Genomic DNA, 26,320 nt, shown 5'->3' with positions numbered 1-26,320 from the left:
AACAGACCCTGGAATGAGAAGCCCCCTCCTGCTCGTTTAGCACTTAAGAGTTTTCGAAGGCATCACCTGGTGAATCTGCGGCACACACAGCGAGACTCAGTTCCTTGCTTGAGATCACACAACCTTCCATCAGTAAATCTAAGACTCGACCCCTTGTCTGACTCCACTTCTGGTGTCATTTTCTTTACATCACAGCACTGCCCAAATGTAACTGTGGGGACCAGTATATGCCACCCGAAAATATGAAGGATTGTTGAGCTGAAAGCAATAAGAAGCAGCAGGCCAGGCACGATGGCTCAAACCTATAATCCCAGCACTTTGGGAGGCTGAGGCAGGAGGATCAACTGAGCCCAGGAGTTTGAGACCAGTCTGGGCAACATAGGGAGACCCTATCTCTATAAAAAAATAAAAATAAAAATAAAAATATTAATTAGCCAGGCATGCAAGACAAGCCTAAGCAAAAAGAGCAAAGCTGGAGGCATCTCATTACCTGACTTCAAGCTATACTACAAGGCTACAGTAACCAAAACAGCATGGTACCCATACAAGAACAGACATATAGACCAAAGGAACAGAATAGAGAACTCAGAAATAAGACCACACACCTACAACCATCTGATCTTTGACAAACCTGATAAAAACAAGCAATGGGGAAAAGATTCCCTATTTAATAAATGGTGCTGGCAGAACTGGCTAGCCCTATGTAAAAATTGAAACTGGACCCCTTAATTACACTATATACAAAAATTAACTCAAGATGGATTAAAGACTTAAATGTAAAACCCAAAACTATAAAAACCCTAGAAGTAAGTCTAGGCAATACCATTCAGGACATAGGCACAGGCAAAGATTTCATTATGAAAACACCAACAGCAATTGCAACAAAAGCAAAAATAGACAAATGGGAGCTAATTAAACTGAAGAGCTTCTGCACAGCAAAAGAAACCATCATCAGAGCGAACATACAGCCCACAGAATAGGAGAAAATTTTTGCCATCTATCCATCTGACAAAGGTCTAATATCCAGAGTCTACAAGGAATTTAAACAAGTTTACAGGAAAAAAATCAACCTCATTAAAAAGTGGGCAAAGGACATGAACAGACACTTCTCAAAAGAAGACATTCATGCAGCCAAGAAACATTTTTAAAAAGCTCAACATCACTGATCATTAGAGAATGCAAATCGAAACCAAAATGAGATACTGTCTCATGCCAGTCAGAATGGCTATTATTAAAAAGTCAAAAAACAACAGATGCTGGTGAGGTTGCAGAGAAAAAGGAGTATTTTTACACTGTTGGTGGGAGTGTAAATTAGTTCAACCATTGTGGAAGACAGTGTGGAGATTCCTGATAGACCTAAAGCCAAAATACCATTTGACCCAGCAATCCCACTACTGGGTATATACCCAAAGGAATATAAATCATTCTATTATAAAGATACATGCACGTGTACATTCACTGCAGCACTATTCACAATAGGAAAGACATGGAATCAACCTAAATGCCCATCAATGATAGACTGAATAAAGAAAATGTGGTACATATATGCCACGGAATACTATGCAGCCATAAAAAGGAATGAGATCATATCGTTTGCAGGGACATGGATGGAGTTGGTTGGAAGCCATTATCCTCAGCAAACTAATGCAGGGACAGAAAACCAAACACCACATGTTCTCACTTATATGTGGGAGCTGAACAATCAGGTCACATAGCCACAAGGAGGGAAACAACACATACCAGGGCCTGTCGGAGGGTGGAGTGTGGGGAGAGGGAGAACATCAGGAAGAATAGCTAATGGATGCTGGCCTTAATACCTAGGTGATGGGATGATCTGGGCAGCAAACCACCATGGCACACGTTTACCTATGTAACAAACCTGCACATCCTGCACATGTAATACCCCTTAACTTAAAAGTTAAAAACAAAAAAGGGAAAAAGAAATAAGCCAGGCATGATGGTACGCACCTGTGATTTGCAAGGCTGAGATGGGAGGTTTGCTTAAGCAAGGTGGAGGCTGCAGTGAGCTGTGATGATGCCACTGCACTCCAGCCTGAGCAACAGAGTGAGACCCTGTCTTAAAAAAAAAAAAAAAAGAAAAAGAAAAAAAAAAGCAGATACAGGAAAACTCTCGGCAAACTCTCAGCCCTCCCTCTATTGGCCTAAAAGCAGAACATAGATTTACAAAGACAAAAGGTATCCTGACCCCCTTCTACCAGGAAGGACAAAGGTTAACTATTGAAGACAACTATAGATGCCTATCACCTGGAGGTGATACCAGAGGGATGGGGACGAATGAGCTTTACTAACCTTGATCTGCCAGCTGTTACCTTCCCCCAAGTTGCTGCCCCTCGAGACTCAAAGTTCTTTTCCTGTGTCTTGTCACTTCTCCAGAAATTGACTGTTCTTTATTGAAGATATTCTATGAGCTGGAATTCAAACCAGCTCTCCGAGAACTACTCATCCCCTGGCTGTCTCCCATATGGATATGAAATATCCATGTTAATAAACTTTGGTTTGTTTTCTCTTGTTAAGCTGTCTTTTGTAACAGCAGTTCTTTCCAAGTACCTATAAGGGTTGAAGAAAAGCTTCTACAAAATATACCAACAGCGATGCTCATAATAAAATAGCACAGGGTCTGCTCTCAGGGAGTGTACTGGCACAAAACCGAACAGTCAGAAACAGGGGCTGGTTTGTGCGGTTCCTAGTCAAAGAGTCACAGAAAAGGAGGGCTCCCATGGCCTGGGTGGGCAAGAATGCTCCCAGAGGATGGGGAGCTTTTTCTGGGAGGCTTAGAGGATAAGTAGGGTTTGGATAAGTTGTGGGATACAGAGGCATTCTACGCAGGGAGACATTATGAGCAAAAGGGCAGAGACCAGAAGGAACTCGGCGTGCTGGGAGTGGGGTAGGGAGGTGGGCATGAGTAGACTGGATGGGAGATTGTCTGTTTGGCAGAAAAGGAGATAAATGAGGTTGGGTGGAACAGATTGCCTGGACCATAAACAGGAGGCCCAGGAGACACAACTGTGAGCTTCTTACCATGCTTAGGCCCAAGGTGGTGCAGGCCATTCAGCAGGTACTTAACATCTTTCTGGATGGATGGATGGATGGATGGATGGACAGACAGATCTCTAGTCATGTATGAATACATGAATAGAGTGAATGAATACATGAATACATGAATAGAATACATTAATAAATAGTACATGGTGGGAAAAATGAGTATTACAAAAGGGGATCTGTGCTGAGAACCGGGAGTCTGAAGTTCAGGTCCCTGCCCTGCCACTAACCAACCATCGGAGGGACACTTCTGGGCCTCAGTTTCCTCATCTGTAAAGCCCTGGTGATTCTCGAGAGTTCTTCACACTTCTTTGTAGACAGACGCCGGGGCTCAGGCAAGAAAGCCTACGCTAATAAGCAGCCCCAGGGGAAGCCAGCAGCAGGGGCCCTGCCCTTCTGGCTAAGAAAACTGCCACTGGGGAGAAGAGGAGGAGAGCCCAGGCCTAGTTCTGAACGTACCTGATGTCACTTCCCCTCCATGGTCCACAGTTCCAGCAGATTCACTCCAGCATTTTAGGATTCTGTGAGATTTGTCTGAGGGGCCTGATTTATAGGAGAGAGGAGGCCAGCCTTGCCCCTCCCTTACCCCACTTAGGATGGTAAAGCAACTTGGGAAAAGCATTTATTCTCACCTCCTGGAATTACCCTTCACTTTCCTGGCAGATAAATGGGGCAAAACAGAAGATGCAGTTACATTTAAATGGAGCGAGGCAGGTGGAAGTTTATAAGATTTGAATACACTTTTTGGCTGCTTTTGAATATTCATTTGCCCAAGGGAGAATTGGGCAGCCAGAATCTACGGGTCTAAAGGAGGTTATTTAAGGTTGGGGGGAAGGGTTGGCAGGAATCCCTGTTCATCAGACTCTCAGGAGCTAATTGCAATTCTTCACCAGCTAAAATGTCACAGGCTCAGAGTAAATTCTGGGAGTTGATACACCTCATGGTTACTGTTGCCATAGCAACTGCCTCCCTGTAACCATGTGTACCAGCAGATCACAGCTGACAAGACAAGCCCAAGGAGGTGAATGATGGGGAGCCAGCCCAGGACTCCAGCAGGCCCCCAAGAGTTCTAAAATATGTCTCAGAAAGCTAGAATACACTCTGGGCTTCCCAAACATCCTTGAGAATTCTGAAACAAGAGCCCAGAGTGCTGGAACAAGCTGGAATTCCAAAATCTGTCCTCAAATTCCAGAATACTTTCCCCAAGGTCCAGATCACACCCCAGAGATCCAAAGACTCCCCTCCATTCCTGTCAGTCTCTCCAGGCATGCACCTCCAAATCCTAAAGAGTAACCCTGGATAGCTAGAGCAGGCCCTTAAATTCTTCTCTCCCTCTTGAATTGATTCTTCCTGGGAACTGGCTTTCTGTCTGAACTACAAGGATTAAGGAGCATTCAGGGCTTGTGTTGGAGAAGACAGTCGGTGGGGGGACCTGCGGAGTGAGCAGATGAAGGCCTTGTCCTGATCCCTTGGAAACGCAGAGCATCACAGACGTGCCTCATCACATGCCAGGCTTCAGAGTCAAGGGTGGCTCCCCTGGCCCAGGCATCCCTGCTGCACTCCATGCTGTGTCTTATTCTCTGCAGTGGGGATGACTTGCCCCTGACTCATCCCTGCTCTCTGCCAAGGCTCCTGTGTGACCATTAGCACATCGATCCTGGGGCCATTGGGAGGGGGTGAAATTGGAGGACCTCCTGGCCCTCAGAGAAAGCTCCTCTTTACCCAAGCAGCCTAAGGTGGGATGTGGCTGAGTTGGGAAGCCTCACCCTCTCTGCCTGGGGCTGGGGGAGATTCCTGTATGCAAGTTGACCCTTCCCCAATCATCCCTGATGACACAGTCACTCAACAACTCCTGAACAAGGGCACCATCTCCCCAGATGGGTAGGAAACCTCAGCACTATCTTAGACTCTTCTCTCTTCTTTCCCCACCACATTAATTCGCTGCCCAGTTGGCTCCATTCTTTGTTTCTTTCTCGCCTGGATCCCATCCCTCCCACCATCCCCACTGCCTCGGTCCAGGCCTTGTTATTACTTAGCCTCCACTCCTGCCCTCTCCACCTCACTGGCCAAATGCAAGGCCCTGGTGACTTCACTGCTCTGCCCAAAGCATCAGTGCCTGCTCCCATGTGCTGCCCATCAGGTTCAACCATCTCACCAAGAATTCAAGGCCCGCGATATCTGGCTTTGTCCAAAACTCAATTTCTCCCAAATCCTGACGGTTGTGTGAAATAGCCCCAAATTCCTGCCCTCCCAAACCTTTGCTTCTTCTCTCTTCCTCCTCAAGGGCTCTTTGCACCATCTCTAAATCTCCAAACCAGTTTAGGGGCCACCTCCTCGGAGACTACTGAAGCCATTACTGACCTTGCCCTTCTCTGAAACCCCAGAACTTCTTGTCTGTGCCACTGTTTTTAGAGTTAGCTATGGGTTCTCAGAGCTGCAAGGAGTCTTAGAGGTAATTAAGTCCAGTGTTGTTGTTTTTTTCTTAATTTCTACTTTTATTTTAGATTCAAGGGGTACATGTGCAGGTTCATTATATGAGTATATTGTGTGACGCTGAGGTATGGGGTATGATTGATCCCGTCACCCAGATAGTGAGCATGGTTACCCAAAAGGTAGTTTCTCAATCCAGTGGTTTTCAAACTTGGCTTTGTGACACCCTGAGAAGTGTGGGGCCTTAAAGACTGTAGGAGGAGGGTGGTCCTGAGGGGTGGTCCAGTCAGCAGGGACACAGCCCTCTACACCTGCTCCAACTCAGAGCAGCCTCACCTTGATCTGTCTTAGACGGACCATTCATTCATTCATGCATGCATCCATTCATCAGCTGTTTACTGAGCACCTTCACTGTATCAGCTTCTATCAATAAGACAGTGAATAAAGAAACTAAACCTGTAGCCTCATGAAACTTGCAAGCTATTGGGGAAAACAGACAAGAAACATATTAACAAATAAAGACACAAGAAAATGTCAAAAAGTGGTAATTGCTGAGGACACAGTAAGATGGGAGTAAGATCCAGAATGCCGTGGAGTGCTCAGGGTATCATTAGATGGTCTGGCCGGGGAACACTCCCTAAAAAAGTAACATCAGAGCTGACCCCTGGATGGCAAGATGAGGGCCAGTGATGCACAGTGTGTTCTAGGGGAAGGATAATCATGACAAAGAAAAGACCAGTGCAGAAGCCCCAAGGCAGAAACAAGCCTGTCATCTTTAAAATCACAGAGGGCAGAGAGCAGTGGCAGAGCTGTCCAAGATGAGACTTTTGTAGCCAATTCCACTTGGAGAATTGGATTTTTCTGCCACAAAAAATAGATAGACAGATAGACATATAGACAGAACCCACTGACCTAGTCTAATCCTGCCACTTCACAGAGGAAAAACGAAGATCCAATGTGTCCAAGGATTGTCCAAGGTCCAACTAAGAGCTGGTGGCGAGCTGGGACCAGTGCCCAGGTCTCAGGATGCTGCCCCGGGCACCATCTGTCACTCCTTGTGAGTGGGTCACCCAGGGCAGGCCTCCCTGGCCTTTGACTTTCCCAGCCACTTGGCCAGCCCTGCTCTTGATGCCAACCGCACCCTACCCTGCACACAGGTGAGAAGTGTGAATGAGACAATGTCTCCCTGGCCAGCCGAGCTCCAGGGAGCAAGCAAGAGACAAATAAAAGGCTTTATTGGATTTGTTAAACATGCATCCTGTGGCCAAGGGCCTCCTGGCACCAGACGGCATCACAGAGGGAAAAAAGAAAAGCGGATGATGAAATTAAAAGGCATTTCATTTCCAGAGCCAAGGCTGACATGCACAAATCCAGAATGTGTCTCTCCCTGGCTTCTCACCCACCTGTCCTCCTGTGTCCCCAGCCTCTCTCTGATGCAGCCGCTCTGGCCGGGGTCACAGCTCACACCATGACACGGGGCCTCCCGCGCAGCCATCTTGAGGCATCTGACCCAGGAATCAAAGACCCAGAAGGGATTCTGGGGAAAGAGGGAAACGCGAGAAGTGCCTGAGAGGTCATGGAGTCCATCCCCCTGTCCCTGGCATGATCTGAACTTGCTAACCTCTTCCACATAAGAGCGCAGGCCCCAACCCAGGAGAAGGCAGCTCAGGCTAAGGCCAGAGAAGGGGCCAGAGGGGTGAACAGGGAGAAGACAGACAGGCCGGGTCCATGGCCCAGCTCTGCCACTGGCCAGCTCTACAATATTGGCAATTCACTGTACCTCTGTGAGCCTCAGTTATCTCTGTGAGCCTCAGTTGCCTCTGCTGCAAAAGAAGAAATGCCCATGGTGAGGATGAAATGAGGTATTTTGGTGTAAACCTCCTGGCATGTAGAGGGCACCAACAAGTATTGGTTTTAGAGGCATCTGGAGCCCCAGTTTTCTATGTGACCTCCACTGAGGTGGGAGAAAGATCTCTGGTTTTTAACTCCCCCCGATACTCCACCAGACTCACCACAGTTTCCCCAGAGTCTCTGATCAGGGCAAACTATTTGTGTCTAACTACATTAAATTGCATAATATTTTCCCTGCTTTCCCAAGAGACTTACCTGATTTCTCTCTGTTCATTTCTGTGTGTGTGTGCATGTGTGTGTGTGTGTGTATGTGTGTGTGTGCATGCATAGACACATTTTGTTAAATGGATGTTCCTAAGGCCAAGGTTATACTCCTCCTGTCTGTGCTGCCCTCAAGAAAGAACCTATGGGGATTGCCAAGCAACCTAAGGAAATGAGATGGTTTGTAGATTTCTTTAGAGGAAGTCATGTCATGCTGGCCCTTTTCAGTGGTTTTTCCAATAAACATCTTTTGAGCACTTCATGTGTGCAAGGCAATGTATTTATTAATATATTTTGTTCACGAAAGTGAACAAAAGAGCCCCTCTTTCTTTCCTGTTGGAGCCTACATGTCAGGGCTCTGGGACTGGATGATTAAGAAGACCTGTAATCTGTCAAATGACCCAGTTCAAAAGGTGCTGATAAATGAACCCACGTCAGCCTGAGGAGGTCTCTCACAGCATGCCGTGGGATTCTGTCTTTGGGATTTCTCATCAAGTACACAACAGTTGAGGAATCCTGCAGACAAGCAAGTTCAGGGCATTCGTGCACAAATGTTACAGGACACCTGCTCTGTGCCAGGCACTGGGGACATGGCTGTGAACAAGACAAACCAAAATCTCTGTCCTCATGGGGCTTACATTCTAGTTAAGAAAGACAGACAGTCAATCAAGAAATAAGTTAAGTAAAGAAAATGTTCAGAGGCTGGTAAGTGCTATGGAAAAAATAAGGGGTTGGGAGTGCTAGAGAGTACTGGGAGACAAGGGTTAAGATTTTAAAGAAAATGATCAAGGAAGGCTTTGCTGAGAAGACAACATTTCAGTAAAGGCCCAAGGGAGGAGAAATAAACCAATCAAACCACCTGGATGATACAGAACATTCTGAACAAAGGGGAAGCAGGTGCAAAGGCCCTGGGGCAGCAATGCACCTGGCATGTATGCATGTATGTAAACAGCATCTTTTTACATGCAAGTATCTTAGTGGCCTGATTGATCTGAAAGAAATAAACAGAGAGAAATCAGGTGATGCCCTCAGGGAAAGCAGTAAAAATATAATGCAATTTAATGTAATTAGACACAAATTGTTTGCTCTGATCAGCCAGTGTGGCTGGAGCAAAGTGACCAAGGAGAGATGGGCAGGAAATGAGGTCAGAGGGGAGACAAAGAGGGGACCATTGCAGGAATCCAGGTGGACAATGAGAGTGCTTAGCCCAGGGCAGACATACAGTATAGTGGTTAAACATGAGCCCTACAGCCAGGTTGCCTGGGATCAAGATTCACCACCTATATCAACTTGGACAAGTGACTTTGACTTTTCATTCCTCAGTTTCCGCAACTGTGAAATGGGCATGGTAAGAGTATCTTCCTCCCAAGGCGGTTGTCAGGGTTAAATGAGCTAAGGCCTATAATAGGATCTGGTGCATGTTAAGTACTTAAATGTTAGAACTTTAACTTTACAGTGGAGAGAACTGGCAAACACCACCTTCACCAAGCAGTCAAGGTCGACATCACCAGTGATGTCGTGTGACATCGTGCACTTCCAATACCATATGAGATGGCACTTTACCCCTTTGACGCGCTTTCCAACAGCTCATAAGCCCAATCTAGTTAGGAGAAAACATCAGACATCCCCAAACTGAGGGACATCCTACAAAACACCTGGCCCAATACTCCTCAAAACTGTCGAGGTCATGTAAACCAAGGAAAGACTGAAAAACTGTCACAGATTAGGAGACACTAAGGAGATGTGAAGACTAAATGTGATGTGGGATCCTGGGTTGGATCTTGGAGCAGAAAACATTAGTGGAAAACTGGAAAAATCCAAATAATGGAATTTATTTAATGGTGATGTACCAATGTTGGTTTCTTAGTCTGAACAAATGTACTGTGGTCATGTATGATGTTAACAATAGGGGAAACATGGTGGCAGGGATGAGGATGGGAGGTTCCTGTGTATTAAACTCCCCCAAGGCCCAAAATGGTATCTTTATATTATTCATTCAACAAATATGTAAATTCCACTCAATCTACAGGATCCCAAGGGGAGAAACAAGAACCAACCAAGAAAGCAAGGACTGGAAAGGAGGAGGAGTTTTCTTTTTTTCTTTTTCTGAGATGGAGCCTCACTCTGTCACCCGGGCTGGAATGCAGTGGTGCGATCTCAGCTCACTGCAAGCTCCGCCTCCTGGGTTCAAGCCATTCTCCTGCCTCAGCCTCCCAAGTAGCTGGAACTACAGGCACCTGCCACCACACCCAGCTAATTTTTATATTTTCAGTAGAGACAGGGTTTCTCCATGTTTGTCAGACTGGTCTCAAATTCCCAACCTCAAGTGGGAGGTTCGGCCTCCCAAAGTGCTGGGATTACAGGCTTGAGCCACCGTGCCCAGTGAGGAGGAGTTTTCTAATAATGTTATCTATCCCTGAAAATGATGACTTCTCCACTACAGGAAGGGCTCAAACAGGAGCCAGAAGAACACTTTGCCATGGAGACCAGACTCTAGCATTCCAAAAAGAAGGCTGCAAAGAAGCCTCGGCATTCTAGTCTCCACCTTCTCATCTGAATCTCCAGTAGGTCTCCAAGCCTGAGCCCAACCACCACTGGCTTGGCCCAGCTCACACTCTCCCTTCCTGCCCCTGACAAAAGCTGCAGCTGGCAGAAGTGAGCTGTTCAAATATTTTACTGTTGACACAACCACACATCACCACAGGTCATCACTGTCAGTCATTCAGCAAACCCTCACTCAATATGGCAGAGGGTCACAGAGTTCAGAACACAAGCCTTAGAGAGGCCACCTCTCAGCTGTGCCACCTCTAACTATGTGACCGTGACCAGAGCCCTTTACCTCTCTCAGCCTGCTTCTTCATTCAAAAACAGGGATAATAATAGAACCTACCTCAGGGTTGATGTAAGTGCTCACTAAAAGATAACTATTAATATTATCATTATATTTATGCAGCAGGCACTACACTGGATGCAAGCAGGGCACGAAGTTGAATAAATCTAACTCTAACATCCTCTTGGAGGGAAGTCAGGTATTGAACAATTAATTACAATGCAGGAGATAAGTACTATCGAGGTATCTATCAGAGCACCCACTCCAGGCCTCCAGCCCCAAATCTCAAGACTTCAAGGAAGGAACTGAGGGGTCTCCTCCCACCTTGACTTTAGCTGGAGCTGACAATCTGCCAAAGAGGACTGGCATTGGAAATCAATGTGCCTTGATTACAGAAAACTCTTTCTGACTTTCTAAAGACACACCAAACAGACAGACTTCCCTTAAATCCTCAGAGCAGAGCCCCGATCAGCCCTCCTCTTCCCCCGACAGCCCTGCCCCATCACCCCGCCAGCCCTTGCCTTCTGCCGTATCTCTTTCCTGCAGGTACCCCAGGCGCTGCTCTTCACTTGATGCCTACTGCCCCGTGTTTGCACCAAGGAGGCCTCAGTTGCCCCAGTGATGACTGTCCCCAGCTTGGCCAGCAGGCAAGGACACGATGTGTCAAGGCCAGGCTGTTTAGAGGCCAACACTGAGTGCAGATAGGCCAGTCCCTTAATGGCAGAGGACTAAGCTGGTGGACCAGGAACTCATTATCCAGCTGCCCAGGGCAATAGAAGGAAGTCAAACGGAAGCACCCACTGCTGGGGGAGCACAGAGGGAGTGGGCCAGTGCTGGGGAGGCCTGGCTCAGAGTCACAGCCATTTTTGTTGCATGCCTACTCTGCACCCGGCACTGTGCAAATGGTCACACCCATTAACTCATTGTGTCCTCATGGAAAGGGGGACTGTTTTTCTCTCCATTATTTAGATAAGCAAATTGAGACCCACAGCATGGAGGAGCTTCTGCAGGTCCCGCAGCTGGTGGATGGCAGAGCTTGATTCCCCATTCAAGCCCACACACAAGCCACTCCCCTGGCCTGTATCATCTGCTCCTCTAGGGCCTCCTGGGCTGCAGGCCTTGCATGGGCTCTTGGGACACTGAGCTGAACAAGACACAGTCCCTGTCCTGGAAAAGTTCACAGTTAAAGGTGGACAGAGAGCAGCGACCATTTGCAAGAAACCTGATGGAAACCTGATTGACAGAAGTGTCCCTGATGGAAGGACACTCATGACTCTGACACAGCATGCAAGCAGCAGCTGACTGTGCCCTGGTCCTGGGGAACTGCCCTGAGGTGCATCCTGGAGCTGGACCTTGCAGGACTTTCTCAAGGAACTGCCCTTCCAGCAAAGGGAACCTTAGGAGCAAGGGCCACCTGAGGCCAGGTTCTGTTCTAACTTCTGACCCCAAGTCAGGGAACTGGGTCTTATTCCTTGGGCCTTGGAAAGGTCCTTCTTTTAGCATCCTGGGCAGCAGCCAGGGCTTTGGAGTCAGACAAGCCAAGGCCAAATCCCCCCTTTCCCACTTTCTAGCTGTGCAATCTTAATCCTCAAGACAACAATAATAATGCATGGATGGAAACATGGATTAATTAATTAATTAAGGGGAGGGCTGGTAGATCCAGAGCTCCTGGCTGGAACCAGGTCAGTTCCAGAACCTGGACCAAGGTCAAGCAATCATTCATTCATGCCTGCAGGCAACAACATATTTGTTGAGCACCTACTATGTGCATGCCAAGCACTATTCTAGGTGCTGGGGATACCACAGAGAACAAAATATATGTCTAATGCCCATAGTTGCTACAGAGAAAAATGAAGTAGGATAAGGAAGGTAGGGGGGCCCCAGAGTGAGAAAGGCTTTACTTTTAGATGGAAGGGTCAAGGATGCATCACAAGTGTCCTGAAGGAGACGAGGAAGTGAGCCCCAAAGATACCTGGAGGAAGAGTGTCCCATTTAAAGAGGAGAGTGGGGAATCTTGCCTGTGTGCAATGAGGTGGCCAGAAGGCCAGTGTGTCTGGGAAGGTGGTAGAGCTGGATCACACAGGCCTTGGTCTTCACTGGGATTTGCACTCTCATTCAGAGTAAAACGGGAGCCACAGGAGAGCTTTAGGAAGAGGAGTGACAGAGTATGACAGATAGAACATGCTGCTGTGCTAAATACAAAGAGAGAAAGAGGGAGGTCAGTGAGTGAGGAGGCTATTGCGACGTCCAGGTGAGAGACAATGGAGGCTTGGTCCTGAGTGGTCACAGTGGAAGTGGTGAATTCTGAATAGATTTTGAAGGTAGAGCTCACTACATTTGCTGAGCGATTGAATGTGAGGTATAAAAGAAAGAGAAGAGTCAAGGATGGCACCAGAGTTTTGACCTGAGCAACTGGAAGCATGGAGCTGCCATGCTGGGATGGGGAAGTCAGTGAGAAGAGAGGACGTCCATATAAAGATGGCAGCTTGGACACGCACAGCCACTGCAATGCTAAAGTCATCCCTTGGGTGCTCCAATAACAGTGATGAGATTTCTTTAAATGTCTGAGGGAATGAACCCACAGGATGGGAGAACAGGAGAGGGGACAATAACAATGAAATTTCAGGAGCTGGAAAATAAATGAATGATTGAGAAAAATGCATCAGAAAAAAAAGTCCCCCAAAGGCTCAGGGTTTGGCAGCACCAGTTACCTCTGGAAGCTGAGGTGAAGGAGAAGTTACAACAAAGAGGAGCCTTTGAAAGGCTGTTTCAGAAGCTGTCATTGTCCCAGACTAGACATCTCTAGACTGGGGGACACCGGGCTCAGTGCATGCAGTGGCACTCTATTGATGACACAGAGTTTCCATGAAAATGAGCAGTCTGGATGCCAAGACCCCAACCATGACAAACCACTCTGCTCTTGGGACGGCCAGACTTATACCCTCCAGACAGACGATTGGAAGAGTCTCCTCTGGGGAGCATGATGGACCAAGGAGAAAATATTATACCTAAAGAAACCCTAGAGATATCAACATGGAAGTTTCTCCAATTAAACAGCCCAGTCACACCATCCTACAAGGAAGCCCACAGCCCACAAGACCCACTCATGTACTCAGAGCTTCTAATCAGCTCATGCTTTCCTATTTTAAAATACATGCAAGATAACTGAGGTTTACTAGACATCAGAAGAAAGCCTCTAATCTGAAAGATAAAGAACAAAACACAGAGAAAACACCAACTTGAGGATAACAGAAAATAGCAAGGAGAGGGGGGAGAAAACCTCCTTAATATCATCAGAGAGACAACAAAAGACATGCATGAAATTGAAATAGGATTCTCATAAAAAAATAGGAAGAGAACAAAATAAAAGAGCTTTTAAAAATGAAAATACAGTGGCAGAAATTAAAAAGGGAAAGTTGGAAGACAGGGTTAAGCTCTTCTAGAGTGACAGATGCAGAAAATGGAAGAGAAGTGTTTTTAAATTAGGATTTGTCCAGGAGTTTCATCTTCTAAAAAGAATTTTTAAAAAGTAGAGTGGAGGGAATCATCAATAAAATCATTCAAGAAAATTTCACAGACCCAACGAACAGCTTTCTAGATTTCAAGAACTCACAGAGGACCCAGCACAGTAAGTGAAAACAAACACATTATTGTCTATTTTCATTATTAAATAGACACACCAAGGCACATTATTGTGAATTGTCACTACCCTGGAAACTAAGAGAAGATTCTCTACTTCCACATTTAAAAGATTAGGAATACAGAACAGCTTCCTTCTGGTAGCAATACTGAAAGCCAGAAGGTAATAGAGTAAAGCCTTCAAATTCTGAAGGAAAATAATTTCCAGGCCAGAATTCTATACCTAACCTAAAAGCCAATCAAGGACAGGGATAGAAGAAAGACATTTTCAGATGTGCAAAGTCTCAAAAAACCAACATTCCATGTATCTTTTCTCAGGAAGTAATGGAGGATATGCTCCACCAAAACAAGGGAATAAAACAAGAAAGAGGAAGATATGAGATACTGGAAACTGAACATCCAACACAAGAGAGACGGAGGAACCCTCCAGGTTGACAGTAAAGAGAGAGCCTAGGATGACACCTGTGTGCTAGGTGTAAAAAGCAACCAGTCCAGCCTTAAGCAGGTCACAAGGCTCTGGAAGATTTCATCAGGAGGATGAAATTGATAAAAAACCTGATGCATCTAATTGTCTTGAGAGAAAATGTACACTATTGGTCAGGAGTTTGGCATACTTAATTTGTTACAAGTACAAGCAAACAAATATATCTTTTTAAAAAGGCAACTAGTAACTCCAGGGAAAACAAAAACTTGCATAGAGAAAAAAAAAGAAATCATAGCATTACTGGGAGGATAGGAGAATGGAGAGAGCAAGTTAAGGACTGGGAAGGAGAGCAAAGAGAGCTAAATCATCATCTTCCCCAGTGCAAAGTCAAACAGCTAGAGTTCCGCTTCTGTCATGGAAATGTGAGGCTCTCTGCAGATTTGTTCCCTTGTGAAACTGCTGGAAATTATTTTTAAAACACTATTTAAAGCCCCTGGAAATGGTCCTAAGAGCATACAGCAAATAAAGAAATGTTTGTTCAGGAAAACCTATGAAAACTCCATAAGAATAGCAAGAGTCTGTGACATTTGAACCATGATCCACTCTCTCCCTCTCTCATCCCATCACAGCACTATAAAAACTCCACTGCAGATAGGTGCAGCCCGTAACATGGGGCTCCTTCTCCCCTTAACTCCAAGTTGGAAGCCTACAGTATCTTCTCAGGAAGAACAGGACATAAGCATTTCTCATCCTGTCCAAGCTTACTGTTGCAGATGCTAAGTTTTTAGGTGAGTACAGCTGAGAGATAGGGGATCCCTTCTTCTTCCCAGCCCTCACCAGTGAGATGGCCACTCTAACTTGGGTGTGGCAAGCTGACAAATCCTGGGTCCCCAACTACTCTCACCCTGGCTCATTCATAAAGCAGAGGTTCCACACCAGGAGAGGCAAGCTGAGAAGACCAGAGGTTACAGCCAGCCCCCACTCCAGCAAGCACCCAACTCCTAAAGTAAGGGTCTTACTGAGAGAAAAGCATGCCACTGTCCCCATCCCTAGCTCCAGATATTTCACCCATGGGGAGAGACAGACCATGAAACAGAGAGTTCTGAAGCTTGTCTCAAAAGAACTGACTTCATTTGCAACAGCATGTAGGGAAGTTAAAGTCTAAGGGCACTCTCAAAAACAATAGAGGTTGTGGTGAAAACAATTCAGAGGAGACTGGTAGATCCATCCATTTGAGATATAAGCTAGACCACTGACTAGTTTGCCAGAAAGAACTAGAGAATGAGAGAGCTAACAAGAGCCCTCCTGGGGTCAGAGCAGATCTCAAACAATGACCTCAAAAACTACACCTGCAAAGGAGGTCAGAATTGCTACAATATATTATTTTAAGTGTCCAATTTCCAATGAATTAATTATGAGGCATGCATAGAAGCAAGAAAGTTTGACACACATGAAAAAAAAATTAGGCAACAGAAGCTGCCTGTGAGGATGACCACATGTCAGATGTAATAGAGAAAAAATTCAAAGTAGTCATTATAAATATTTTCAAAGAGCTGAAGAAAACCATGCTTAAAGAAGTGAAGGAAGGTATGGTAACAATGCCTCATCAAATAGAGAATACAAATAAAGAGACGAAAATTATTTTTCTGAAATGGAAATTCTGGAGCTGAAAAGTACAATAACTGTAATGAAAAATTCACTGAAAGGGCTCGACAGTAGATTTGAACGGGCAAAAATAAAAATTAGCAAACTTGAAGGTAGATTGACAGAGATTATGTAATCTAAAGAACAGAAACAGAAGAAAAGAATGAAAAAAATGGGCAGAGTCTCAAAGAAGTGTGGAACATCATTAAGTGCATCAACATATGCATAATGGGAGTGCCAGAAAGAGAAGAAACAAAGAAAAGCACGAGGAAAGTTTCAAAGAAATAATGTCAAAGAAACTTTGTGATTTGATTTTTTAAAACTTTAATGTACAGATTTATAAAACTCAAAAAAGCTCCAAGTAGAATTAATGCAAAGTAGTAAAAACGCTGAAAACCAAAAAGAAGAAAAGAATCTCAAAAGCGGCAAGAGAAAAAAAAAAACAACAACAAGAATCATCACTTGCAAAGGAGCCAAATAAGATTAACAGCTGACTTCTTATTAGAAACAATGGAGTCCAGAGGCAGTGAGATAACATATTCAAAGTACTTAAAGATAACTCCCAACCAAGAATACTATATCCTTAAAAACTATTTCACCAAAAGGAAGGAGAAATAAAGACATTTCCAGTATTAATCTCATACCAAATCCAGACAAATATATCACAAAAAACTATATATCTTATGAATATAGATGCAAAATCCTCAACAAAATGCTAGCAAACCAAATCTAGCAACGTATTCAAAGAATTATATACCATGACCAAGTGGGATTTATCCTGGGAATGCAAATTTGGTTTAACATGTGAAAATAAATTGATGTAATATGCCATATCGATAGATTTTTAAAATTACATTATTATCTCAATAAACACAGAAAAAGAATTTGACAGAATCCAACACTCTTTAGTGCTAAAAACACTCAACAAATTAGGAGTATTAGGGAAACTCCTCAACCTAATAATGGGCATCTATGAAAAACCCACAGCTAACATACTCAGTGGTGAAATACTGGATGCTTTTCCCCTAAGATCAGGGACAAGACAAGACTATCCATGCTCATCACGAGCCAGGGAACTTAGGCAAGAAAAAGAAAGGAAGAAGTAAGATATAGTTATCAAAGAATGACATGATCATGTACATAGAAAATCCTAAGGGATCAGAATCCATTAAAACCTATTAAAACTAATGAACAAGTTCAGCAAGAGTAAACGAAAAAGATAATATAGAAAAATCAATTGTACTTCTTTACATTTGCAGTAAACAATTTGAAAATGAAATTAAGAAAACAGTTCCACTGGCATTAGCACCAAAAAGAATAAAACATTTAGGAAAAGGTTAACTAAAGAAGTATGAAACCTATACTTTAAAAAGCACAAAATGTTGTTGACAAAAATTAAATAAGACCTAAATAGACCAGGCACAGTGGTACACACCTGTAATCCCAGCACTTTGGGAGGCAAAGGCAGGTGGAACACTTGAGCCCAGGAGTACAAGACCAGCCTGGGCAACATGGTGAAACCCCATCTCTACGTAAAAAATACAAAAATGTAGCCAACATAGTGGTGCATGCCTGTAGTCTCTGTACTCTGGAAGCTGAGGTAGGAGAATCACTTGAACCTGGGAAGTCAAGGCTGCAGTGAGCTGTGATTGCACCACTGCACTCCAGCCTGGACAACAAAATGAGACCCTGTCTCAAAAAAAAAGGACCTAAATAAGTCAAAAGATGTCCTATGTTCATGGATTACCAAACTCATATTGTTGATATAAGCATACTCCCCACACTGACCTATAGATTCAATGCAATGCCTATCAATGCAATCCCAATGGCATTTTTTGTAGAAATGAAAATTCCAATCCCAAAATTTATATATAATTGCAAGGAACACCAAATAGTCAAAACAATCTTGAAAAAGAAAAACAAAATTTGAGGAATCACATTTCCCAATTTTAAAACTTAATACAAAGCTATAGAAGTCAAAACAGTGTAGTACTGGCATAAGGACAGACACATAGGTCAATGGAATAGAATTAAGGGTCCAGAAATAAAGCCATACAGCTATGGTCATTTGATTTTTGACAAGGATGCCAAGACCATTCAATGGAGAAAGAATAGTCTCATCAATAAATGATGCTGGGGAACTGGATAGCCTCATGAAAAAGAATCACGTTTGACCCTTAACTTACACCATACACAAAAAGTTAACTCAAAATGGATCAAAGATCTAAATGTAAGAGCCAAAATTATAAAGCTCTTAGAAGAAAACAGAGCGATAAATCTTCATGACCTTGGATTTGGCCATGGGTTCTTGTATGTGACACCAAAAGCACAAGCAACAAAAGAAAAAAATAGATAAGTTGAACTTCATCAAAATTTAAAACTTTTATGCTTCCAAAGATACAATCGAGATAGTGAAAAAGAAAACCCACAAAATAGGAGAAAATGTTTGCAAATCATATGTCTGACAGGGGACTTTATAGAAGGAACTCTTACAAGTCATAATAAAAAGCCAAGTAATCCAAATTAAAAATGGGCAAAGGATCTGGATAGACATTTCTCCAAAGAAGATGTACCTATGGCTAAAAATACATGAAAATATAATCAGCATCATTAGCCATCAAATCAAAACCACATTAGATACCATTTCACACTCACTAGGATGGCTATAATCGAAAAGTCAGAATAACTTCACTGTTGGTAAGGATGTGGAGAAACTGGAACCCTCATATATTGCTGGTGGGAATGGAAAATGGTGCAACCATTGTAGAAAATGGCCTGGCAGTTCCTCAAAAGGTTAAACATAAAGTTACCCCATAACCCAGCATACCCAAGAGAAATAAAAGCATATGTCCACACAAAAACTTGCACACAAATGTTCATAGCAGCATCATTCACACTAACCAAAAGGTAGAAACAACCCGAACGTCCATCAACTGATAAATGGATAAACAAGTGGTGGTATATCCAGACAACGGAATATTATTCAGCCATGAAAATGAATAAAGAACTAGTATGTACTATAACTTAGATAAACCTTGAGAAAACTGTGCTAAGTGAAAGCAGCCAGTCACAAAAGACCATGTACTGTATGATCTGTTTACATTCAATGTCCAGAATAGGCAAATCTATAGAGACAGAAAGTAGATTAGCAGGTGCCAAGGGATGGGGACAAAGGCAGGACATAATAGCTAAAGGGCACAGGCTTTCTTTTTGAGGTGATGAAAATGCTCTAAAATTGATGTAGTGATGGTTAAATAACTCTGTGGATATACTAACACCCACTGAATTGTACCTGTTAAATAGGCGAATTGTATGATATGTGAATTATATCTCAATAAAGCTGACACAAAATAAGCTAATTAGCTAACCAAAAAAAAAGAAAATTCAAGAAGTAGTGAAACAAGCATGTCATTTAGAAACATGAATACAAATGTCAATCAGCTAAAAGAAGTCAAAGTGGTTTCCTCTCTTGGGGGGGGGGGAAATGAGAGTGAGTTAATTTTATAATAAACCTCGTAGAACTGTGTTATTATTTAAACCGTGTGTGTATGACTTTTTGATAAAAATTAAAACTTTTGGATTTATAAATAAAACCTTTAGTCTTAGGTTCTGAGCCACCCCATTGCAGAGCTTGGAGGCTGTATGGAGGGTAGCTGGCCAGGTACCTTAAATTTGCTCTTGCAGAACTGAAAGCTTATACATTTGGCCAAGGGCCAGCCAGGTTCTGGCCCCAAAGAGAGGGAACAGGTGGGGCTATGGGGTTATTCCAAGGCTGTAGATCTTGCCTGATCCTACCCACTGCCTTGAAAATCTGGGCCTCTGTCTTAAAGGAGAATTATTCAGAGCACACAGTGGTCTAGAGGAAACAGGCCCACTGCTGGGGAAACTGTCAACTGATCTAAAATCCACTGGCCTACAATGAACACCTACTGTGTACCAGGCACCTCCATAGACATCCTCTTGTAATCATCTCAAGGACCCTGGGAGGCAGGTGTATTGATCCCCATGCTACAGATGAGGAAACTGAGGCTCGGGGAGGTTTAGCAGCTTGCCTGGAGCCACAAAGCTAAAAAAATCCAGGTTAAGATCCCAAGTCTGGCCGTCCCCCAGTCCAGCACTCTATTCACTACAGAGCTTTCCAGTGCAGAGAAGGAGGCAGGGAAGGAACTTGAGAAAGGGGAGCCCCTTCTCTGAGCAATAGAAACCATGTTTGAGCTCAGCTCATTCCAGGATGTGAGTCATAGTGAGAAGCCCAAGTTAATCACGAGACAATGAAGGCTCTAACTTGGAGAAATGACTCCACAGGCTCCATGGGAGCTGCAAGCAGTGGCTCAAAACAGGCAGGTCCGGCCCCACAGCGTTCCGCATCACTAGAGGATATTGTCCGTCACTGCTCCTCTGCGTTTGGGGCCATTCAGATGTAGAACCAGACTTCAAGACTACCCTTGGACCTCTGATGCCAGTTAGGGCCGCCCCACACCAAACTCCAGGTGAGAGTCAGCAGTGACTTTTTAATCTGGAAGGGACCTTAGCCACCATCTAGTCCACTATTCTTGTCACACAGATGGGAGATGAAAACCTCAAACAGAAAAGAGTTGCTCGGGGTCACACAGCGAGCGAATTCGCCACCAAGCCAGCTCTCCAACCAAAGTGTTCTGCACGCCGCCTTCCCTGCCTCCTCCTCCTGTTAGTGCCAGTGCCCTCCTGCTTCTCACTGCCACACCCCCAACCTGGACGCCCCCTGTTCTCTTCGTAGTCACACATGTCACATCATTACTTTCTCCTTATACACCCAAGCCCAGCACCAGGAAAACTACAAATTAGCACTAAAGAGTGACAGCTGGTGGCTCATGCCTGTAATCCCAGCACTTTGGGAGGTCGAGGCGGGTGGATCACTTGAGGTCAGTAGTTTGAGACCAGCCTGGCCAACATGGTGAAACCCCGCCTCTACTAAAAATACAAAAAATTAGCCGGGCGTGGTGGCACACCCCTGTAATCCCAGCTACTCAAGAGGTTGTGGCAGGAGAATCGCTTGAACCTGGAAGGTAGAGGTTGCAGTGAGCCGAGATCACACCACTGCACTCCACCCTGGGCGACAGAGTGAGACTCTGTCTCAAAAAAAAAAAAAAAAAAATTAGCCAAGCGCAGTGGTGGGCACCTGTAATCCCAGCTACTCAGGGGGGCTGAGGCAGGAGAATCGCTTGAACCCAGAAGGTGGAGCTTGCAGTGAGCCGAGATCACGCCACTGCACTCCAGCCTGGGCAACAGAGCAAGACTCCGTCTCAAAAAAAAAAAAGAGTGACTGCTGGGCCCTCACTTCCCCAGAATCTTTATATTTTAAAAGAATCTTAGAATCCCTCTTCCTCTCCCTCTCCCACTCTCTTTCCACAACACACAGGTACCTCGATGACCCCTGGGAAAGGCAATCATGAGTTCACATATATCATTAGGTTTGGATTCAGATAGGCAGACTTGGGGTCTATCTAATTCTACATCTGACATTTAGTAACTACATGACCTTGGGACAGTCACTCAACTTTTCTGAACCTCAGTTTTTTCATCTGTAAAGTGGGGACAAGAATACTCCCCTTCCAGGCTGGGCCCAGTGGCTCACACCTATAATCCCAGCACTTTGGGAGGCTGAGATGGGAATTTGAGATCAGCCTGGCCAACACAGCAAGACCCTGTCTCTATAAAAATAAAGAAAAATAAATATATATTTTAAAATACTCACCTTTCAAAGATGCAGCAAGGATGAAGGGAAGTTGATGGCTGTGGAGTCCTTTACACAGTACCCAGAGCAGAGTGAACCCCAGAAATGCTGAGGTAGACAGAGAGAAGGAGGGAGGAAGGGAGACCTACAGGCTTTTCTTTTCTCTACAACAGTCGTAATTATTTCATGCACGAATCTTGTCTCTCCACTAGAGCTCCCTGATGCTGAAAACACAACTTCTGCTTCTGAACCCCTACCCCACCCAGCACAGGGTTTACATCATAGTGGGGACCCCAAAATCCTTTGTCTCACTGCCTATTACAGAAAGACCAGCTTGATAGGGAAACCCACAGACCTGGATTGTGGCACCGGCAAACCTCCTCTCTGGCAAGGAGTTCAGAGCGGCTTTTCACAGGGTCCCTGGGAGGTAGTCAGGACCAGCTCCCCCTCATTTCACAGATGGGCAGACTGAGGGCCACAGCCCAGGCAGCAGTGCCAAAGACCCAGAGTCCTGACCATCAGCCCTCCCCCACCACCAGTGCTGCGAGGCCAGCTCAGCCTCCGGGTCCACTTAGGTCCTCCTCCTGTCCACATTCGAGCCCTGTGTTGTGATGGCACTGCTGGGATGCTCTCTTGATGCCTGCTTTATTTTTAGATGCTCTAAGACTGTTGGGGAAGAAGAAGAGACCCACTTTCCTGTTCAGAAACATTGTCATCACTTTGAAAACGCCTCCTCCGTCTGTCACAAAAAGGCAGCTGGGCCTTCCACTTTGCAGTGCCACAGCCCCAGAGCCATACACGCTCCCATATCCTCCAGGCAGCCTGGCCCCTGCCCGAGTACTCCCCAGTTTATCTCACACCCTGTTCCTTCACTCTCAACCCTCCACCAAACCCCTGGGGCCTGGGATCCATCCTGTTCTCCCTCCCTCCACCCTGGCTTTGCATCTGCCCTTCCTTCAGCCTGGAAGCCCTTCCCTCTTGCCTCTCTCGTGGGAAAGAAGGAACCTATTCACCCTTCAGCTGCAGCTTAAATATCAGACCAAGACAGTCCCCTGGTCTGCACCCAGAACTTCTCTTCTGTAACACAGTCCACATATTAGCAACTACTTAAGAATTTACAGGCTAGGCAAAGGGGCTCATGTCTATAATCTCAATACTTTGGGAGGCCAAGGTGGGAGGACTGCTTAAGCTCAGGAGTTCAAGACCAGTCTAGGCAACATAGTGAGACCCCATCTCTACCAAACATAGAAAATTAGCTGGACATGGTGGTGTGAGCCTGTCATCTCAGCTACTCGGGGGGCTGAGGTGGGAGGATCGCTTCAGCCTGGGAGGTCGAGGTTGCAGGGAGCCGTGATGATGCCACTGCACTCTAGCTTGGGCGACACAGCAAGACCCCATCTCAAAAACAAGAATTTGCTACTAATTTCTAAATTATTTTTCTCTTTTATATAATAATTTCATCCCTGTTAGGTTGAAAGATCCATGATGCTAAGCCCTGCTCCACCTTGATCCCCGCCATCCCCAGTGCCTAGCAGAGCCCCTAGCACATTGGAGGTGCCCAATGAACATTTGTTGACTGACTGATTCACTTCTAAGGCCAAGGAATGCTCCCCCTTGAGCGTTGCGATCAGTTCCTGTACGTGATTCCATCCAGTCCTCACAACAGCCTCTGAGCAGGGAGTGGTTACCCTCCTTTCACAAAAGAGAAGACAAGCTTGGAGAGGTGAGGTGACCTGCTCAAGGTCACACTAGGTGTGAGGGTTGGGATGCAAATTCAGGTCCCACAGAAGCCCCCTCCCCATCAAATCCCCTTCCCCTGAAGGCTGTTAGGAGAAGGTCATCGTGCCATCCATCCTCAGTCCTTGGGGACAGCCCAGACCTGCCCCAGGCTCCAAACAGGCTAGAATCAGCCCCGCTCTGCAGACGACGCAGTTGCTATAGGGCCTCCTCCTTCTGCCCACCCACCCCCGGTGAGGTGCCCATGGAGGGTCTTAGGCTGCTAAATCCCTCCCAGGGAGACCGTGGCGCCCCAGCGCCCTCTAGTGGTAGCAGGAAGAGTCTGTGGGGAGGGCAAGGAAGGGGAAAGGGAATAGGTTGCGGGAGGGAGGAGGTGAGGAAGGGGAGAGAGGATAAGAGATGGGAAGAGAAAGGTGGAGCTGAGAAAGGGAGGGGGAGATGAGCAAGAGGAGGCAAGTGGGGCACTTTGTCCTGGGCCCTGGAGTCCCTTCTCCTCTCTGGTGCTCCCTCTGACAGCTGCCACCCTGGGTTTCTGCCCTTCAGCTGGCCTAGCCCTGGGGGCCTGAGAGGGACATCCCTGCTCCAGGGAATTGCTGATTCGGAAGGTCCATCTCCTGGTCAAAGCCCTCTCCCAGCTGAAAAGGGGCTGGGAAGAACTCCATCCGTCTCCTCTCCACCTCCTCTCACCCATCAGAGTCAGTAGGGGATTCCAGATGCCCCCCGCCCCACAACCACAAGGACACACACCACCCGGCTCTGCCCTAGCCTTTCCCTTCTCCCTCCCTGCCCAGCCACCCCAAAATCCCAGCAGCTGCAGTTGCCATAGAAACAGCACCCCCACCCCACCCCCACCCCTTTCACACAAATAAACTGCAACCTGGGGAACAGGGAGCCGCTGGAAGAGGCCGAATGTGCAGAGCCAGCTCATTTCCCGCTCCTCTCACTTCAGGATAATTAGTGCAAATTAAATTTCACACCCCTTCTCCCGAGCAGTTAGAGCTCCCTGGGAATGGATACTCACGATTCATGGGGGGAACATGCTCAGATGTCTCTTTGCAATGTGCAAATACAAGAGAACATTTCTCAGCTTCGAATTCTCAACAATTCCCCAAAGTTGGCACTAAGGTAGGCGTGTAGGGCCAGGAAGTAAGTGTGCATGTCCGAGTGAGGTGGGGACAGGGCCCCCCAGAGACGGGAGACTTGAGTCCAACACTCAGCTCTGGCACCCTTCCCCTAGGTTTTCTCACCTGTAAAGCCATAAAGAGGGGCCAAGTCACCGAAGAAAAGAAACCTTCTGGTCACCAAGGCCTCCAGCTCAGAAGGGTCCCTTCTTGGTTTAAGACTCTGCTTTCTAATTTTTGAACAAGAAGCCCACATTTTCATTTTGCAATGGATCCTGCAAATTTTCCAACTGGTCCTCCTTGCACGAGTTTATTTATGCATATTAAGTATCTGGGTGAGCAAACATGCACAACACTCCCAGATGCAAATAATAATAATAGCACCCGCTGTGGGCCGGATGCTGCTCTGAGTGCTCTATGTGCCTTCATCCTCACAGCAAGCCCGTGAGTGGTTTAACACAGGGCTTCTCAAATGTTAAGGTGCCTGGGCCTGGGGATCGTGCTGGAGCACAGGGTCTAAATCAGCAGATCTTGGGGAAGGCCTGTGACTCTGCATTTCTTTCTTTCTTTTTTTTTTTTTCTTTTTGAGACAGAGTCTCTCTCTGTCGGCCAGGCTAGAGTGCTGTGGTGCAATCTCGGCTCACTGCAACCTCTGTCTCCAGGGCTCAAGCAATTCTGCCTCCGCCTCCTGAATAGCTGAGATTACAGGTGTGTGCCACCATGCCCAGCTAATTTTTGTATTTTTAGTAGAGATGGCGTTTCACCATGTTGCCAGGCTGGTCTCAAACTCCTGACCTCAGGTAATCTGCCCAGCTCGGCCTCCCAAAGTGCTAGGATTACTGGCGTGAGCCACCGCCCCGACTGACATTTCTAACAAGCTCCCAGGGGAGACTGATACTGCCGTCCCTGAGAACTCATTTGATAAGCAAGGGCAGCAAAAGCGTGGCCTAGTAAAGGCCTTGGTGCTCCCATCCCCTTCTCTGGAAATGCCTAGGAGATACTTCTTCCTCCAGGTGAGGGCTAGGAACACACGGCCAATTAATGGCTGGCAAGGGCTGGCCTCCTCCTCTTATGGTGGCCACCTCTGCTAAGCTTTTTATGATTCAGAGCTCCCCATGGGATCAGGCTGAGACTAGACACCATCTGACCCCACATCTCAGCTTTGAGCTTTTCCTCCAGTTCTATCCTGTTTCCCACACTGGCTTGCAGTTTCTCCCACAATAAATTGCTTGAGTAAGAATGCTTGTCTCGGGCCCTGCTTCCCAGCAACCCAACCTAAGGCAGGGAGATACTACCATTTTCCTTATTTTAATGATGAAGAAACTGACCAAGAGGTTAGCTTGCCCAGAACATATAAGTGATAGAGGCAAAAGTTGAACAGGCAGACTCATTCCACTACCTCTATATACTTGGATATACAATGCAAATCCGTTTTTGGACTCGCATACATACACTCACATCAATGCACCTGTTTACATGCATGTCTATATACACAGCATATTTTTGTGTGCAAAACGACACTCATATGCACACAAGTAGATATCAGTTCACTCAAACACCTACTTCCACACATGCACACACCCCTGACATCTACATCCCCAAAGATGCAA

At 45.8% G+C, this 26,320-nt stretch overlaps 1 long non-coding RNA gene across 3 annotated transcripts in view; it reads right to left on the bottom strand.

Annotated features, from left to right (window-relative positions):
- Window positions 1-22,737, bottom strand: part of LOC109029165 (uncharacterized) — a 31,601-nt gene extending 8,864 nt beyond the window's left edge. For 2 of the 3 annotated variants that reach the window (XR_008679694.2, XR_010133790.1), the window contains exon 1: window positions 21,874-22,061. This is a non-coding gene — a long non-coding RNA (uncharacterized lncRNA). Of the gene's footprint in view, window positions 1-21,873 lie in introns of all 3 variants that reach the window. The other variant, XR_010133791.1, reaches the window with a different exon arrangement.
- Between the last annotated feature and the right edge of the window lie 3,583 nt (window positions 22,738-26,320).

This window comes from Gorilla gorilla, chromosome 1 (assembly GCF_029281585.2).
Source record: "Gorilla gorilla gorilla isolate KB3781 chromosome 1, NHGRI_mGorGor1-v2.1_pri, whole genome shotgun sequence".
Classification (NCBI taxonomy): domain Eukaryota; kingdom Metazoa; phylum Chordata; class Mammalia; order Primates; family Hominidae; genus Gorilla; species Gorilla gorilla.
This window is presented reverse-complemented; position numbering and strand designations above follow the sequence as displayed.